This window comes from Mesocricetus auratus, unplaced genomic scaffold (assembly GCF_017639785.1).
Source record: "Mesocricetus auratus isolate SY011 unplaced genomic scaffold, BCM_Maur_2.0 Super-Scaffold_100003, whole genome shotgun sequence".
NCBI lineage: Eukaryota > Metazoa > Chordata > Mammalia > Rodentia > Cricetidae > Mesocricetus > Mesocricetus auratus.
The window spans coordinates 17,106,132-17,124,949 of NW_024429188.1; positions in this window are offsets into that span (position 1 = coordinate 17,106,132).

The following is an 18,818-nucleotide window of genomic DNA, read 5'->3' on the forward strand; positions in this document are numbered from 1 at the left end:
AAAGTTGACACTGTCAGGTAATGAGGGGAGTATAACTCTGGAGAAGTGCATTCCAGCAGCCTGGGTATAGGCTTCTGTGACCTCATTGACACTCCATCTCTATAGCTTTCTTTGAGCAGTGCTCTGTCCCTGGAGCTCAGTTTTCCTTTTAGGAAAACAGGAATACTGTAACTATGTCACAGACTTCTTTGAGGAAAACATCTGCTCTCAAGGCAGGCACATAATTGGTGCCTGCTCAGTGTCAGTTTTCACACCCCGAGCCCTGAACAACTTGCTCCGAAAAGTGCCATTGGGTCTCCATATATTGGAATATGAAATGAATTCTCCCATGTAGGCGGAGAGGGTGGTGGTGCAAGGACAGAAAGATAGTTCTACTGTCAGAAATAAATGCCCCAGAATGTAAGAGAGCAAATAAGGGGCCGACAAGGGAAACAAGAAATCACTATTGGACTAAAATGCAGCAGTGCAAAGAAAGGCTCCTTTTGGAATGTATTTTGCATGGCATGAGGGCCAGCCTTTCCCAACAGTAAGCAGAAACTGCAGGGTCAGCCTCTTAAAAGGTATCCATATGGAGTTTAAGTCCCAACTAGAAAGAATTGCAAGTACTGTACAAATTTTTGTTTTAAGAATAGTTATTTCATTGTGTGTGTGTGTGTGTGTGAGAGAGAGAGAGAGAGAGAGAGAGAGAGACAGAGAGAACATGTATTTGTGTGTCTGTGGCTCACAAGTATATTCAGACACATGTGTATATGTGTCTGTTTGTGTGTGAAGGTCAAAGGTCAGTCTAGATGTTTAATCCTCAGGAGCTATCTATCTATCCACTTTGGGTTTTGAGACAGGGTCTCTCACAGGGACTAGGGCTCACCAATTAGGCTAGGCCGGCTACTGAGCGAACACAAGGGATCCACCCATCTCTGCTCCTCCAATGCTGGGCTTTTACATAGGTGCTAGGGATAGAACTCAAGTCTTTGTGGTTTTATGTCAAGCACTTTGTTGTCTGAGCTTTCTCTTCAGTCCCTTACTTGAATGTTAATTTTATTTTTGTTATGCTGGCCTCGTAAGATCATTTTCACTCATATATATAACATGATGATCTTTGAGTATATTTTCTTTCACATACCCCAATACAGCCTTCACTTTCTTTCCACTCCCTCTCTCATTAATCTCCTTTGTTCTCCTAGGTAGTTTCACATCTACTTTCACGTCATCTGTACACATATGTTTCTAGGCATCAAAATAAACTCTGCAGTCACCTTTCAATGACTGTTCTGTATAACTCTCAAAGTAGCCATTCATGTATTGACCAGAGAACTGTTTCTTTGGGACAACACTACGTTCTTTCACCAGCAATGTTGGTCAAATAATAGATTTAACAATTACCAAATAGACAAAGCCAATACAGAGACTGGGTCAATGAGGTGTACTTCAAGGTTTTCTCTGTTAACAAGTGGCAGCTTCTTGGGGTAGAGATGCAACTAAGTTAGTGGAGTTTGCCTAGGGGAAACTTTAGGGGAAGTTGGTTCAGAGGCATAGGGGAAGCCCAGGGCATGAACCTTAGCACTGCATAAACCAGTCATTTTTGCACACACCTAGAATTCTAGCACTAGGATTAGGATGCAGGGCAATCAGAAGTTCAAGTTCATCCCCTGCTACACTCAGAGTCTGAGGCCAACCTGGTATACACAAGAACTTGCTTTAAAATAGCAATAATAGAAACAAAATAAAACAATCTCCCCTCCCCCCAAATAACGAAAAGCAAATGACACCCTTAATCTCTTCTCTGATTAGGAATGGTAAATTTGTCTAATTAGAAAAGAGTCAAATGCTAGAGAAGACAGAATTCTACAATCTTTTTGCTGCCGTAAAGAATGTGAGTCCTCTTAGTGGAGTCACTTTTAAAGGAAGGACAAGAGGTAGGAAATATTGGAGTGGGCACAGCAAGGAGCCTTGTACACAGAAAGTGGGAATGTAGACTGCTACAGCCATTGTGGAAAATTCATTGTGAAAATTCATAGGAAATCCCAAATGAACTACCATATGAGTCAGCAATCCCTTTCTGGGTTTACACTGAAGGGAAGTGAAATCAGCCTGTTCCAGAGATAGCTGCACTCACTCCTATATTCACTGAGACATCATTTACAATAGCCAAGATGTGGAGACAAGTCATCGTCATTATAGATGAATGGGCAAAGAAATTGATATCTATGCATATGTAATATGATTATATGCAAACATTATTCTACCTTAAAAACAGGGGACCTTGCCATTTGCAACAACATGAACAACAGTGAAAGACATTACGTTAAGTGAACTAAACCAGATATAGACAAAAATTATATGCAATATCTCTCATATGTGGAATATTTTAATATAGCATTTTATTAATTCTTTGAGAATTTTATACATGCATATGATTTTTAAATCACATTCACCTCTACTCTTCCTCCTAATTTCATCCATATCTATCCACCCCTCCTCACACCCCTCAACTTCACATGCTCTTTAAAAAATTGCAACCTACTATATTAGTCAATGTTCTCTAGAGAAGTGGACTACACACACACACACACACACACACACACACACACACAGAATTTATTAGAATGCTTAGAATTTATTAGAATGCTTACAGGCTGTTGTCTAGCTAGTTTGATGATAACTGCTTCTGGATGGAAAGGCTAAGAATTGGGTAATTGTTCAGACCATTAAGCTGGATGTCTCAACTAGTCTTCAGTCTACTTTGGAGTCCCAGAGAAGTAGGTTCTAATATCAGTGAAGGAATGCCTCAGCATCAGGACAGATGAACTTGCTTGCATCAGTAAGAGCAAACAGACTGACAGCAAAGTTTGTTTCTTCCACGTTGTTTTATGTAGGCTGCCACCAGAAGGTGTGCCCCAGATTTGAAGTGGGTCTTCTCACCTCAAATAATCCAGTCAAGAAAATCTACATACATGAGCCCAGATGATTGGATTTTAGTTGGTTCCACATGTAGTCAAGTTGACAAACATGATCAGCCATGCCACCCACCAAATCCCATATACTCATGGGTATGGGGCCATCTACTGGAGGGTTGATATACCAGGGGCCACACCCTTAAAGAAAACTGACTTTTCCTTCCCTGGGAGCTTCAACTGTCAATAGCTCTTCAGTTAGGGGTTGGAGGCTCATGAACCCCTCCCCACTCCATGCTAGAATATTGACTGGCTTGATTTTGTGCAGGCAACCATGGTTACTGTGAGATCATGCATGTAGTGGGCCTGTCTTGTCCATATGACACTGTTTCAGGGGACTGGAGAGATGGCTCAGTGGTTAAGAGCACTAGTTGCTCTTTCAGAGGACCAAGGTTTGATTCCTAGCACCCACATAGTAGCTTAGGGAGTGTGACACCCTCTTCTAGACTCTGTGGACATAGGCATGCATGTGGTGCACAGACATACACATATATAAAACACTCACACACATTACAAAAAAATAAAATGAAAAAAGGTACACTTTTATTCTGGTCCTCTTTCACTTCTGTCTGTTTTAATCTTTCTATCCTTTATTCCCTTAAAATATTAAGTACATGCAAACAGAAAGTAAAAACGTGTGACTATCAGGAGCAAAGGAAGATACAGATTAAAGGGCTTAAAGTAGTGATAATGTAGAATTAGTAATCTGTGGAGCTAATGTCTGATATGAGGAATATAATTCATAATATAATATTGTGCTGTATAATTGAAATTTGCCAAGAAGTTAGATTTTAGGTAGTATTGTCATTATTAGAGAAAGAAGATGAGTACAGTGAAATGGTGGATGCCATTATGCTTGACTGTATAATACTTCACCACACACACACACACACACACACACACACACACACACACACACACATATGGATATCAAGATAACATTTGGTATACCTTGAGGATATGGAATAATTTAAAAAATGCTAGCCTTAAAAAGGTCTTTCATAGGAACATAGAAGATAGAGTCACAATTAAGTGAAAGTAGAGTTCCTACATGGCAGTTAGGCAAGCCAATCCTAATTTTTAAAAAATGATTACAGTGCAGTCTAGATTTTCCATATGAAGATGGTAATATATATTTGCATTTTACACCAAGTACAGTGAGTGCATTGTTGTCACATAAGCCAGCTAATGGTTAGATTTCTGAGCATACATTGCTGTAGAGTTGGAGCTTTTCACAGCAGATGACAAAGCAAAACTGAAGGACAGTTAGGTAAAAGGGAATTTATTGGAAGAATCTTTGGACAACTCATTGCAGAACAATCTCAGCAGGATGCTGATGTGATTGGTGGAAAGATGCTCACAGACACAATAAAAGAGTATTCCTTCTCTGATAGCAAGAGGTAGAGATATTTAGCTGCACACAACAGCCTCACAAAAAGGAGACAATACAGCCTGTATCTGTGGTCCCCAGGAGATCTTCAGAGGATGGTGAGCATAGAGCAAGAGTTTGGATACCTTGGAGAAACACCCATTCCCCTTTCTTCGTGGAAGTCTTATACTCTCTTAGGTCCTTTCAGTCATCCCAGAGAACCCAGCAATCTTCATGGCTACTTACCAGACATAAGAAGTGAACACAAGTTTGTGCACATGACCCCTGTTAGCCATAAGACTGGTGATACTAAAGATTAATGTATTACCATCTTCTGGGGCTGAGCTTTCACATTGGCCTGAGGTCCATTCCACACACCCAGAATGGAGGATGAGAGCAATAAGCTGAGTCTCAGTGAATCAAGACACAGGGTTACCCTGGGGAGCTCAGGGTCAAGATGGTGATACCCCTGACCTTAAGATTCTGCCTCATTTTCATTTCAAATTCTCTCTGCAGGTTTCAGCCATGATGCGTGTTCATGTGGAGTATCCATGTATTGGTTAGATGGTGGGTATCTTCTATTATCAGTATACATCCTCGTTTTTGAGACAGGGTCTCTCACTGAAGGTAGAGCTCATTGATTTGACTGGGTTATTTATCTTAGTTACTTTTCAATTACCATGGTAAAATACTACGACAAAAGCAACTTATAAAAAAGTGTTTTATTTGGGGCTTATGGTTCCAGTGAGCTGGAATCCATGACTATCAAGGTGGGAAGCATGGCAATAGGCAGGCAGGCATGGAGCTGGAGTAGTAGCTGGTAGGTCACATCTTGAGACACAAGCATGAAGCAGAGAGAATGAGATAAATGGAATGCCATGGACTTTTGAAACTGCAAAGTCCAGACTTAGTGACACACTTCCTCTAACAAGGACACACCTTTTAATTCTTCCCAAACAGTTCCATTGACTGAGAAACAAGCATTCAAACATATGAGCCTATGGGGGCCATTCTCATTCAAACCACCGCCATAGTGGCTGGCCAAATGAACTCCAGGGATCAGACTGTCTCTGTCCCCCATTCCCCTACCCCCAGTACTGGTATTTTAGACACATGCTGCCATTCCTGAATTCAGGTCCTCATGCTTATAGAGAAGACATTTCACTCTTTGAAATATCTCTACAGGTCTCTTCTTCCTCCTTCTCATCTTCCTTCTCATATTTGTTCTTTATTTCTGATATAGTATTCTTGGTGCATAATTTTATTCTCTTTTTGACATTGTCATATATGCATATTATGAATTTTAATCACATTCAACACCCAAATCTTCTCTTGCCCCCTCACACTCCTCTTTCATGCGTTTCTGTTTTTGTGTTTTAATAAAATAATGAGTTTAATGAGGATTGCTTATAGGAGCATGGGAGGGGATTTGTCTTCGTTAGGGTTCTATTGCTATAAAGAGACACCATGATCACAGCAACTCTTATTTTCATCTCTTTTGTATTTATTTTACATAACAACCACAATTTCTCCTCCCTTCTCTCCTCCCATTCCCTCCATTCTCCCTTCTGCCCCCTTCCATCCACTCTTCCTTCATCTCCACTCAGAAGGGGTAAGACCTCCCATGGGAATAAACAAAGCATGGCATATCAAATTGAGGCAGGATCAAGCTTCTTCCCCCTGCATCAATGCTGAACAAGGCATCCCACCACAGGGAGTGAGTTCCAAAGAGCCAGTTCATGAGTTAGGTTCAGGTCCTGGTTCCACTGCTGGGGGCCCCACAAAAGACCAAGCTACACAACTGTCACCCACATGCAGAGGGCCTAGGTCAGTCCCCTGCCAGCTCCTAGCTGTCAGTCCAGAATCTGTGAGCTCCCACAAGCTCAGGTCAGCTGTCTCTGCCAGTTTCTCCGTCACCACAGCAACTCTTACAAAGGAAAATCCTTAATGGGGTGGCTTACAGTTTCAGAGGCTTATTGCATTACCATTATGGTGGGACATGTCAGCACGCAGGCAGACATGGTGCTGGAGAAGGAGTTGAGAGTTCTGCATATTTATCCACAGGTAACAAGAAGTAAACTGAGACTCTGGCATGGCTTGAGCATATGCGACCTCAATGCTCACTTCCACAGTGACATATTTCCTTCAACAAGGTCATACCTACTCCAACAAAGCCACATATTATAAAGTGCCACTCCCTATGAAGTTATGGGGGCATTTACATCCAAATTATCACAGTAGTTTACAGGAGCCTTGGCAATTTATCAGCAGCTACACTAGAAAATGTGTGACATTCCCCCAGCCACCATTAACTACCTCTATAGATCCTCAGAGAGTCATTGGGCCTTGTGAGCCTCCCTTCTTTTCTAGCTCCATTCTTATGAAATGTCCAGAAGAGACAAATACACAGAGGCAGACAAAAACCATTAGTTACTGCCAGGGCCTGGCTGGGTAATATTAAAAGTTTATTTTGGAAACTGAAAGATCAGTGTTCAGTCTCTGGTGGGGGATTCATGGCAAGATACATGTGAGAGGAATCACATGGAAAGGTAGAAAGCCAGAGGCAGCACACAGGGGCTAGGCTCACTCATTTGTAACAGCTCATTGCTGTGTGAACTTACCTGGGTTTCTCCAGGGGCCTCGCTTCTAATGCTGTAATCATCTTATAGTTGGCATCTTCTGTTATTTTTTTTAAATTTTATTTATATGTATGTGTGTGTGTGTGTGTGTGTCTGCTTGCCCAGGTTGCAGCACATTTGTGTAAGTACCCTCAGAGACCAGAAGAGGGCATCAGAACCCCCCCCAGAGTTGGAGTTAACAGGCAGTTGTGAGTTGTCCAATGTGGTTGCAAGAACAGTATGTGCTTTAACACCTGAGACATCTCTTCAGTTCCAGGTCTCACCTCTTAAAGCAGTGGTTCTCAACCTGTGAGTTTTGGGGGTCACCTAAGACCACTGAAAAAATACAGATATTTACATTTTAATTCATATCAGGAAAATTGCAGTTATGAAGTAGCAATGAAAATAAGTTTATGTTTGGGGATCACCACAACATGTGGAACTGTGTTAAAGGGCCACACCATTAGGAAGGTTGAGAACCACTGTCCTAAAGGCTTCTCCTCCTCCAGGTCACAACACTGAAGACAGACTCTCTGACACATGAGTCCTTGAGAAACAAATCTCAGTTCTTGCCCTAGCAATTCAGTTCTTTTTGAGGTGATGAAATTATTCCAAAATTATGGTAATGGTTTCTGTGTTAGTCCACTTTTTCTGGTGTAGTGAGAATGGCCTCTATAGGCTCATATATTTGAATACTGGGTCTCCGGTTAGGGGAACTGTTTGGGAAGAATTAGGAGATGTGACCTTGTTGGAGGAGGTGTATCACTGGGGGTGGGCTTTGAGGTTTCAAAAGCCCACATCATTCCCAGTTAGCTATCTCTTTGCTTTGTCCTTGTGGATCAGATGTGAGATCTCAGATATCTGATGCTCCCCACTATGCTGGTCATGGATTCTCTCTCTGAATCTGTAAGTCTCCAACAACTTCTTTCGGCTATAAGTTGCTTTCATCATGGTACTTTGTCATAGCAGCATAAAGGTAACCAGGACAGTTAGCCTAACAATATCACAGAGTAGTTAATTTATTACGAACAAAAGTTTATTTTCTCATTGTTCTTGAGACTGGGAAGTCCATGATCAAGAGTAGAGTAGATTCAGTTGTCTGATGAGAAAGTCATCCTCTAAATGATGATTTTATTGTGACTATATGGTTGAGGTTTCTTTCAGTACTCTAATAATTTCTTAAAAGCTCTGCTTCTTAGTCTTCTCATCTCAGTACTAACCAAGCTTGACTCTGCTTAGTTTCTGAGTTAGATGAGATTGGACATGGTCAAGATGATACGTATGGCTGTAGACCCCACTGCTTAACCCTATTACATTGGTGGTTTAGCTTTAACACATGAATTTTAGATGGGGAACATTCAAACAACAGAGTTGCATAAGTATATAGATACTGGAAAGAATACTAACATTTGCTACTCAAATGACAAATTGTATGGTAAGAAAATTCTATCTCCACAATATAGTTCTTTAGAAAAAGAATGAGGTGAGATGACTCAGCAGGTAAGCTAGCCTGGAAGCCTGAGCTCAGTCCCTGGAACCCACGCAAAGGTAGGAGAGAATTTCTCAGAGCTTAGGGATATAGGTAAAGGAGGCACAGCTCCCCACGGTCACCCTCAGCAAACTGAGGGGTACCTCAATTCAGTCAAGAACAGGACTCATGACTTCGACACCCAAACAATTTCAGGACTAGCCTGGATCTTTGTGCCTTCAATATAAAATATCTACATATGAAACCAATACTCTGTGTTGGCATCCCTTGCCTCTTGTTTGCTGGAGTTCTTCCAAGAAACTGCCAAGAGACTTTAATTAGACAATGGGCCTCTTTCTCAAGTCCCCATAATTTCTCTCTTTCTATCCTGATTCAAGCTCACAAAGTTGTGCTCTGATCTCGACACAAATGTGTGCACATGTACACATCACGCACACACAATAGCAACAAACAAATGCTTTCTAAGGAGTACTATAAAAGTAAAAAAAATTTGAGAACTGGATAGTTTCTGGGAAAAGTTTAGAAAGTTACAAAGGAAGAAAAGTGCATGAACATCCAAACCAGAGACACACCTGGAGACAATGGGCAGAGACAAGGTCAATTATTAATTCAGAGCTCATTGAACATAACTGAGTTTGGGTTTGTCTAATGAATATTCTTGAGGATCACCCCAAGCAACCAGTCAAGAGGATCTCTTGGGATCACTAAAGCTTAGAAAACACTAAATTGAATCATTGCTGTATTTAATAAACACCAAGTTCTTTGCTACCAGTGGCTAAAGGTGCTGTTGACAGTGCAGATAAAAAAGAGATAAAGGCCTCAATAGCTGCTTTTTAAAATTTAAATTTAAAATGTAAATATTTATTTACCTTATTTATGTCCATGCATGTTTTCCTTGCATGCATCTATGTGCACCACATGCATGCCTGGCGCCCATGGAGGTCAGAAGATGTCATTGGATTCCCTGGAACTGAAGTTAAGAATGGTTGTGAACCACCATGTGTGCTGGGAATTGAAGCCAGGTCCTCTGCAAGAACAAGAAATGTATGGAGATTCCTCAGAAAAATGGGAATAAACCTACCACATGACCCAGCAACTCCACTCTTATGCATATTCATACAACAAGGATGTCTGTTCCACTATGTTAATAGCAGCATTATTTGTAATAGCCAGAACTTGGGAGCAACCTAGATGCCCCTCAACCAAAGAGTGGATAGAGAAAATGTGGTACATTTACACAATGGCGTACTATTCAGCAGAAAAAACAATGGAATCCTGAGATTTGCAGGCAAATGGATGGCACTAGAAGATACCATCCTGAGTGTGGTAACCCAGTCACAAAAAGAGAATCATGGCATGTACTTTTTCATATGTGGATTTTAGACATAGATCTGGGGAGCGCCAGCCTACAATCCCATGGCCAGAGAGTCTGGGAAACAGAACCTTCATTCAGTGGCTGATGGAAGCAGAGGCAGACTCCCAAGGCTAAGCACTGAGATGAACTCAAGAAATCCAGTGACAGAGAGGGAGGACTGATGACCAAAGTGGTTAAGACTGGGCTGATTTAACCCCCAGAAACAGCTGACCTGACAAGGGTTAACTCTTGAATCCCAGGCTGATGCCTGGGAATCCAGAATGGAACTGCTCAAGACCCCCTGAATGTGGGTGTCAGTGAGGAGGCCTAGGTAATCTATTGAGCCTTGGGTAGTAGATCAGTATTTATCCCGGATATACAGATGGACTATGGACTCCCATCCAACAATGAGAGATGCACTCTCACCCTGAACTCTTGGGGGAGGGTCTAGGCCCTGCCCTGGATGAAATGACAGAGTATGGACAACCCCATGAAGGGCCTCACCCTCCCTGGGGAAATGAGGGGATATTGGGGGGTTGGTGGGAGGGCACGGGAGGAGGTGAGGGAAATGGAGAGGGGCCTGGAATTGACATGTGTAGCAACCTTGTTTCTAATTTAAATTTAAATTTAAAAAAAGAAATGCTTTAAATATCTGGACCATCTCTTCAGACCCCTGCCTTTTTTTTCTTTAATGTTATTGAATGAGCTGGAGACGTAGCTCACTTGGAAGAATGCTTGTCTAACATGCCCAAGGGTCTGGGTCCCATCTGTAATCATTCTGGAGGTTGAGACAGAAGGATGAGGTGTTCAAGGTCACCGTTGGGTCCTAAGTGAGTTTTGGGTTACTCAGATACATGAGATTCTGTAAAAAATAAAAGAGAAACAAGAAAAATGTTAATGTTCCTTGGACAAAAGACCTTAATTCTGTACCTTGCAGCTAATGATACTGACATAGCGAGGCTTATTAACAAATGGTAGCTGCTCACAGTGAAAGTGGGTTATTGGCTGGAAGCTGCTAAAGCAGTTACTTAGACCGATGTGCGTTGGACCTGCAAGTGCTTCCCTACAGGAGCCTCTGGAAAGATGCCGCTATCACTTTTCTGCAGTGAAGATACTGAAATTGGTGTGAATGCAATGAAAGCTGAGATGCAGGTGGAAATTCTGAGATAGTTTTGTCATCTTGAAAGCCAATTACTTGCTCCAGTGCCGCATTTCCAGATTCAAGGTTTGAGGACAAATTTTTACTGCCTGTGATCATGTGAGTGCTGGTAAATGCAGAACACATATTAGAAATAAAAGGAAAGAGTAAGAAAAACAATCTAACACTGCTCTCCATAATATTCAGCAAGTTTCTTCTTTAAGCTGTGGGTGTATATAGCTCTGCGAATGAGGCTGCTTTAGGGATATTTTACTGTCACTGTTGACTCCAGGAGATGAATTTTGATCCTGGTAAGTTACTGTTGGAAAGATATATTAGGAAAGCAACATCACCAGTGGCAGAACCCTATGCAACCAAAGCATCATGCACTTTCTCTGGCTTCAATTGTAAGTGAATGTCTATTTATTTACTGCAAAATTGCAAATGTGTGGGGCAGTAAACAAAAGACCATAATACATTGCTATTTACTGTATTCATCATACAGCACTTTAGATCTGTGTGTATTCCTCCTGGTACTCTTCAACCAGGATCTTCCCATCCCATGTCACCTTGTCCCTGGTGGTCTTTATCTTTATCTATATCTATATATGTATATTCAATGTAAGTGATTCTATACAATATTCTTTAGGAATACACATATATGCTATAAACCTATCTAAAAATAAGTGAGGACTGGGGGTTTGAGGATTCAGTGGTGAAACTCATGATCCTTATGTTCAATTTCACAACACTGAAAGATTAGAAAAAGGAAGAAAAGTAAAAGAGAATTGGCAACATAGCCACTGCAAGTGGTGGATAGTATACAATGGGAGCCTTAAAACACTAGTTATGTAACTGTTCTTCAGCTGTCTGGTAGACGCATTTCTTTTATTATTCCAAAGTGGTTCATGATAGATTTGATTGTTTTTCTTGAGACAGGGTAACACTAGGTAGGTAGACTAGGCTGGCCTGGAACTTCACAGAGTTCCACCTGTTTCTATCTCTGAAGTGCTGGGATTAAAGGCATATGCGATCACATCTGACACTGACACTAAATTTGCTCTGTTTTTATAAATATTTTAAATTTGATCATTTCATGTTTGTTAATTGCTAATAAACCTTTTAAATTTTGTTTATTTTTGTATGTGTGTGCGCCTGTGCATGCGTGCGTGTGTGTGTGTGTGTGCGTGCGTGCGTGTGTGTGTGTGTGTGTGTGTGTGTGTGTGTAGGTGCAAGTGCCAAGGAGGACAGCTTGCAGAAGTTGGTTCTCTTCTATCTTGTGTGTTGTAGGAATGAACCCAGGTTATCAGGCTTGGTGGCAACTGCCTTTACCTGCTGAGCCATCACTAGCCCGATTGTACCCTTTAAAATTCTCTGTTGGCCTGCTAGAATGAGCTTTTGTACTTAGTAGATCTGTAGCATGGCTTTGTTTTTCTTCTCAGATTGTGCCTTTTTGTTCTGGTGCTGTAGGGCTTCATATGTGCTAGACAAGCGCTGTATTGTTGAGCCATATTCAAGGTGTGCCTTGTTCTAATTTAGGTAAAGAGATGAGGGTCATCTAGCTATCCAGAACACAGCCTTTCATCAAGAGGTCAGGCTTCTACCCAGCCTTGAAAAGGAGGAACTAGTTATTTTGTCAAAGCTGAAACACTTCGTCTGCTCCACCCCTTCCTTCTGTGGATGAAGAAATAGAGATGAAGGGAAGTAGTTTTGAAAATAAAAGCACAAAACCACATTTTTCTTATATTATACCAGTTGCAAGGTGGAAAACTCCAACAAAGAGAGGAACTCTTAAGAAACAATCCCCAGCCCTGCTGCACCGCCAACTTAGGCCTGCCTTTCTCCTTCTGGGTCTTTGCCTGCTGCTGCTCTGCTTAGTGCTACTAGTCCTGTCCCGGCAGTCCTTCGAGGATTGTCTTGCCAAGCTGGCCAAGCAAGCTCAGTTTTACTTCTTCCCCTCTTGACCCCAACCAGTGTTGCATGAGACGGTAAAGTGCCCATGGTAGGTACTGTTGTGGTAGTCTTAGGCTCCTGAGTGACAGCATGATTTCTCTACAGAGCATAGAGGGCTACAATCTATAAACAGGAATCTTGTTTTTGAGACGGTCTCATGCAGCTCAGGCTGCCCTTGGATTTCTACCACGCTCAGTTTTATGTAGTGCCAGGGATCAGACCCAAGGCTTTGTGCATGGTTCATAGGCACTCTAGGAACTGAGCCACAGTTCCCGACCCCAATTTCATCTTGAAAGAGTTACACACAATCCACATTCCAGTGACCAGTGAAAGAAGGGTGAGTCCTTCTTGCATTCCCAACCCCCCACTTTTTATGATAAGGGTGAATGAAGACTGTAAGTTAAGCCTTCCCAAGGTCAGATCTACAAAAATGAAGAGGAATCAGATTCCAATTATGGATCGGGTCAGCTCCAAAGTCCATGTTATTTTCACTGTAACTCACTGACTGTGAGCCATGTTGCTCTTGTCATTCTGTTTAATCTTGTTTCTAGCAATTCATTTGGAGTAATTTATTAATTTATGCTTCTCTGAAAATAAGTGTCTGATTAAACACTAAACAATTGGGACATATTTATTTGAAAAAATCATTTATCATTTATTTGAAACCACACATTTAGTTTTTCTTTGTTGAAACAGGGTTTCACTGTGTAGGCCAGGTTGGCCTCAAACTCAATTATGTAGACCAGGCTGGCTTGGAATTGGATATCTTCCGCCTCACTTTCCTGAGTGCTGGAATTACAGCCTTGTACCATCACACAGTCAAGAAGCTATATCTCTCTTTCCCTCTTTCTTTTTTATTTCCCAGAGAAACAATGCCAAAGCCATTTATATGGGCAAGTTAATTTACAATTATGGAGGCTGTCACCAGCAGGAATAGCCTCAATTTGCAAAATACTTTAGCAGCAGGTATCACAATAGACTGCTACCAGTTTTGTGCCTTTCCTTATGTTCAGGGAATGAAGTTTTCCCCTTGCTCTGGGGGCAGGGTCAGAATAGTTAACTAGTAGGCCGAAGCAGACGATAGTCAGAGCTGGCTGAATCTTACCACATTCCTGTGACCAAACTTTCAAATCCCACCTAGCCTTTAAATCACAGAGCCTTTGTTAATCTCAAGAGTTACTGTGGATTTTGATCATGGACTAAGACTTCCATTGAGCAGCCAGAGGAACTGTTTTTATTACTCAGGAAACTTGGCCCTTCTGTACCAGCTCTTCCCTCCTTCAGTCTGCATTCTTAATTTCCTTGAAGATGGCCATATAGAACTGGGGCCCCTAGGCACAGGAGTTACATCCAAGCCTTTAACTGCAAGGGGATCAGCCAGTAATAGGGATTGGTGCCTTTAACATTTTGTATCCAGATTTATCTTGGGATCCCGAGGTAAACAGCAAGCAGCGTATGTTATTTATTGTTATATCAAGAACCCCTGGAGTTATATGGGGAACAGGAGAAAAATGCAAACTGTTTTTGTTCACACTCCTTACAAATGAATACAAGACACATTTTGGTGTCATATACTTAGGAAAAAAACCTTCTTTGGTAAAAAAAAAAAAGACTAAAGACAACAGATACCGAAGTGATTTGAACTTTGCAGCCGATATCCTACTAATATTTTTAGTTCAGCACCATCTGTTTATCTGACATTAAATTTCTAGCAAATGGTCATGCCAGGGGATGCTGTTTTCCTTTTTATGTACAGTCGAAACAGAATAATAAGAATCTGCTTGAGTTGAAGAAATATGTTTGTAAAAGGTTTCTTTTTTCGTCAGAGCTGGCTGAGAAAGTGACTTTTGAAGCTAGTGGCAGCTGCCTTTTGGGCCAATTTTCAGTCTAAATAGTTGAGGTTGGAGACATCATTTGTTGTGTATTTGGATGTGGTAGAGCAAACAGCATGTCTGCAGCTCTGAGGAAGACCCGAGTATCACAAATATCTTCTTCTCCCATTAGTCTACTTTCTAATTATTTCTTGTCTCTTTGCCTGACATGAACGACAAGCAGGCACCGGGTCTGTAAATTAAAAGCACACGTAGCAAATTGCACACCACCCAGTTGCTGAGTTATTTTTATTTGGCTCTAAGAAAGTCACAGCCTACACATTAATTGGCATTTGTTTACAGGAGGGAAAAACGATGACTTTTGAAAAATATGACTCAGTGGAAACACTTCTCGTCACACTGGCTTGCAAATAGAATCGCTGTACTCCCTTTGGGTTGCATGGGTGATTCCTGTGGGAGCCTGGGATTCTTCCCAACAGAGTGTTAATTAAAGAGAGCCACCTCTTGTCTCCGCTCTCACTCCTGCATCACTTCAAACTCCTCCAGCCGCCTCTTTAATCAACAACATGTGTTGGATGTCTACTTCTAGTGTGAAGCACTGCAGCTCCATGCCGATTTCAAAGATAATGGCGAGGACAGGGTTTGATTGCTTGACTTTAGAGTCAAAGTGTCCAAACCTACATTAAGAGATGGCCTTTATACCTGCCACTGATGTGGGATAGTTGAAACTTTCTATGGAGACTGCGAATTCTGTAGAAGAGACAGATCTTGGCTTCTTGTCTTTCTACCTCAATGCTTAGCATTCATTTGTTTTGAAACAGGGTTTCTTGTAGCTCAAGCTGGCCTCGAACTCACCAATTAACCAAAGTATAACCTTGAATTTCCGATCCTTCTGTTACTCTCTCCCAAGTGCAGGGCTTGCAGGCATGTAGAGCTATTCCACTTCATTATTTTTAAGCTGCCCAGGCCTCTTAATGCTTATTGAATAACAATGATTGTCTTTTCCTTTTTAGATAGGGTCTCGTGTAACCCATGCTAACTTACTTATAGCAGATGTGTTTCCACTTCTGATCTTCCTGCCTCTGACCCTCAAAAGTGTTAAACCTACAGGTGTGTACCACCACATCCAGTTAATGTGGTACTGGAGATCAAATCCCAGACTTTGTGTATGCTGGACAAGCAGTCTACCACATGGGCTATACTCCCAGCCCGAGTAAAACTAATGTTCTTATTGGACAGGATGAAATTAATTTTGTATGCTAACACACTGAAAAAGAAAGACCTCAATGCAGTATTTTGAATTACAGAGATTGCTCTTCAGGACCAAATTTCACTCAGAAGTTCCCACTTGTGGCTGATGGGTTGGTATAGGTCAGTGGTGGAACCCTTACCCAGAATGCACAAGACCCTGACTTTCATTCCCAAAATCATAAAATAAAGTTCTTATTTGAGCTAAGGTGGTTGGGAATCGGGTTAGTAGTCCTGGTATTTCTCCATTTCTGACACATGGATTGCACTGAGAACAAGTTGAATGAGCATATAAGTGAATAATAAACCAAGCACATGTTATTAGGTAAATAAAAACATAAATGTGCTTTTCTTGCCTAGTTGTCCTCTTCTGCATTGCACTTTTATAATTAAAGCCTGGATTGAATAATACTGAATTTATCTGTAAACTCATTGAGGAGGACAGTTATCACATGCTCAATACACCGAGGACAGGTTCTTCACAAAACTTTCAATTTGTGTTCTGCATTTTATACCACTCATAAAGTCTATGTGGAGAGATCTATTTATTAACAGGAAATATTAATAATATTAGTAGAAGGGACCATACCACAAACAGAAGATGAAATGGGAATGTGGCCCAGTGCTAGAGCAGTTACCTAGCATGTGGTAGGCTCCCAGGATAGTCATTGTTGCAGCCAGGTGGTAGTGGTGCACACCTTTAATCCCTGCACTCAGGAGACAGAGACAGGCAGGTCTTAGAGTTCGAGGCCAGCCTAGTCTACAGACTGAGTTCCAGGACAGCCAGGACTACACAGAGAAAATCTGTGTTGAAAAAACGAATGAAGTTCAGTGTTGCAGTCCACACTAGACTGAGTGGCTTAAACATCAGAAGTCCCCTCTCCCAGTTCTACCAGTTCTACCACAAATGCAGTTTGTGGTGAGGGCTGTCTTTCTAGTTTTAATAGAGACTGTCACATTCTCCCTCTGCTCCCTGACCCCTGCCTTTTTGTTTTTTTGAGACAGGGTTTCTCTGTGTAGCCCTGGCTATTGTGAAACTTCCTCGAACTCAGAGATCCACCTGCCTCTGCCTCCCAAGTGCTGGGATTAAAGGTGTGTGCCGCTGTTGGGAGGCCTTGCTGGTCAGGGGTTGCAGTCTACCATGGCCTGGCAGCTCTCTCTGAGTGTGGGGCACTCATTTCCCATTGAGTCTTCTTGCTCTCTACCTGGCCTTATTTGGAGAAGGTCTCTAGGCCCAGAGACCTGACCTTATCTGAAAGTTGTCCCTAAGCCTGGATGCCTGCAGATTCATCTCTAGTATGACCCTTGGCATAGTTCCCTGCTATACCCCCTCCCCCCATATGATAACTATGATTTGTACTAGGAGCTTAATGACAGGAGCATGTTATTTAGAGCAAAGTAGGTGATGCCCCAGCCACTGTCACCAGCCTTCATGTCCCTCTCTTTAATAAAGAGAGCTATAATACTTACACTGTTTCTCTGGAGAGCAGTTTCCGTTGTCAACCCCCAAAGCCATCCATTCAACCCTGTTTTCTCGCTTCTGCTCCCTCCACCCTTGAGAACAGGAGGCCAAAGATCCTTGAGAAAGAAGGAGAACCACATGTCACCACTGCCCAGAATACATGGCTTTGTTGTTGTTGTTTATTTGTTTGTTTAGTTTTTCAAGACAGGGTTTCTCTTCATAGCACCTCTGAATGTACTGGAACTCACCTTGTAGACCAGGCTGGCCTTGAACTTCCCCTGTCTCTGCCTCCCAAGTACTGGGATTGAAGGTGTGAGGCACCATGTCTGGCCTGTCCTCTCTTCTTGCACGTTCACGGTCTTCTCTGACTAGGGCCTTTCACTTATGACGTATACCATCTTTCATCCCTGAGATTCTAGCTCTAAATCTATACTGGGAAGCTGGGGGCTTGAGCAAAGGAATGAGGGAGAAGGGGCACAGTTCCCCCCACAACGACTATCATACTGCTTTGACAAAGACACCCTAATTTTAGAGTTCCCAAATTATTATGACAGAAAACACCTCAGCTTTTAAAAAGCCTGTGCCATGATTATCTGTCAATTTTATGCCTCAAAAATGTCAGCCTTTGAATTTTAGAGCTTAAAAATACTAACTGATGAATGGACTATTAAAATAAAAGTCAGGATAGTCATTTCTCGGCTACATTGAGACAGTGACTGACGACAGGCAGAAGGAAGGCTTTTAGGATGCTGTCATGCTCCAGTTCCTGTTTAGTGCCAATTCAATGAATAGGGTCAGTTTGGAGGTATTCCTTCAACTGCTCATAAAAAAATTGTGCAGTTTCTGTACATTCGTTATATGTAGGTCAATCAAAAATTAAGGCACAATGGCCGGGGAGGTGTCTCAGTTGTTACAGTGCTTGCCTAGTGTGTGTGAAGGCCTGGGCTTAATATCCAGTGCTTTGTAAACTGAAAATGGTGTCCCAGAGTCACAATCCCAGCACTTAGGAAAGAAGAGGCAGGGGTATAAGCTCAAGGATACCCTTGGGCTGCTCAGTGTGTTCAAGGCCAGCCTGGGAGATACAAGACATGCCTCTACCAAACAAAACCAATCAAAAAAGAAACAGAGACAAACAAAAGTCAAGGAATAAAAAGAGTGGTTTATGAGTGATGCACTTAATACAGGACAAAAACTATACAAGTGAGCCACTGCCTTGGTCCAAACTGACAGGCCACGCTTCTTTTGTTCTTTGTAGTTCAAGAAGTCATAAGAGGTTAAAATCTAATGAGTTAGAGTGTGCAAAGGAGACTGGCCTTGTAGTTGAGTATAATATTATCTTCCCAGAGGCATAGGCCAAACTGCAGACACAGTTAAAATTTCTGGCTGACATTGCTTGATGCTGTT